The sequence below is a fragment of the Mandrillus leucophaeus genome, unplaced genomic scaffold (genome assembly GCF_000951045.1).
Source record: "Mandrillus leucophaeus isolate KB7577 unplaced genomic scaffold, Mleu.le_1.0 Scaffold211, whole genome shotgun sequence".
In the NCBI taxonomy this organism is placed as follows: domain Eukaryota; kingdom Metazoa; phylum Chordata; class Mammalia; order Primates; family Cercopithecidae; genus Mandrillus; species Mandrillus leucophaeus.
Genome location: NW_012102155.1, coordinates 18,615 through 20,238, shown reverse-complemented (window position 1 = coordinate 20,238; position 1,624 = coordinate 18,615).

Genomic DNA, 1,624 nt, shown 5'->3' with positions numbered 1-1,624 from the left:
TTTTACTCAACTTAGAACTGGAAGTCCTAGCCAGGGCAATTAGGTAAGAAAAAGAAATAAAAACCATCCAAATTGGAAACAAAAAAGTCAAATTATCCTTGTTTGAAGATGCCATGATCTTATATTTAAAACTTAAAGACTCCACAAAGAATTCTTAGAACTGTTAAATTTAGTAAAGTTACAGGTTAAAATATCAACCTCAAAAATCAGTAGCTTTTCTATGTTCTGAAGGTGATCAATCTGAAAAAGAAATCAAGAAAGTAATTCCATTTACAATAGCTATAAATAAATAAAACACCTAGGAATAAATCTTATCAAGGAAATAAAAGATCACTGCAAGGAAAATTGTAAAAGACTGATGAAAGAAATTGAAGAAGGAACACAGAAAAAAATGGAAAGATATCTCATGTTCGTGGGAAATTGAAGAATTAAAATCATTACAATGTCTATCCTACCCAAGGCAATCTACAGCTTCAATGCAAAAATACCAATAATGATTTTCACAGAAATAGAAAAAGCAATTATAAAATGTGTATGGAACCACAAAAGACACAAATAGCCAAGGCAACCCTGGGCAAAAGGTTTAAGCTATCATATTTCCTGACTTCAAAGATTACTACTAAGCAAGAAAGTAACTAAAACAACTTGGTACTGGCATAAAAACAGACTCACAGGCCAATAGAACAGAACAGAGAACCGAGATATAAACTCATACTTTACACCCAACTTGTCTTTGACAAAGGCACCAAGAACATACAATGGGGAAAAGAAAGTATTTTCAATAAATAGTGTTGGGAAAACTAGCTAAGCACATGAAGAAGAATGAAACTAGACTCCTCTTTCACCATGTACACAAATATCAACTCAAAATGAATTAAAGACTTAAACATAAGATCTGAAATTATGAAACTATTAAAAGAAAATGAGAAAATGTTACAGGAACTTGGTCTGGAAAAAGGGTTTTTAGAAAGAACTCAAAAGCACAAGCAATAAAAGCAAAAATAAACAAATGGGATTACCTTAAGCTAAAAAGCTTCACCACAGCAAAGAAACCAATTAATGAAGTGAAGTGACAACTTACAGATGGGAGAAAATATTTGCAAACTATCCATTCTTCCAGGAATTAATAACCAGAATATATAAGGAACTCAAATGATTCAATAGGAAAAAAATGTCTGATTTAAAAATGGGAAAAAGACCTGAAAAGACATTTCTAAAGAAAAAAAAAAAAAAAGACAAACAAAAACAAACAAACAAACAAAAAGAACAAAAATACAGATCATCAACAAGAATATAAAAATAAAAGTTCAAAAATATTAATCAACAGGAAAATGCAAATCAAAATCACAATGAGATATCATTTCACCCCAGTTAGAATAACTATTATCAAAAAGACAAAAAATAGGGCCGGGCGCGGTGGCTCAAGCCTGTAATCCCAGCACTTTGGGAGGCCGAGACGGGCGGATCACGAGGTCAGGAGATGGAGATCATCCTGGCTAACATGGTGAAACCCCATCTCTACAAAAAACTACAAAAAACTAGCCGGGCGAGGTGGCGGGCACCTGTAGTCCCAGCTACTCGGGAGGCTGAGGCAGGAGAATGGCGTGAACCCGGGAGGCGGGGC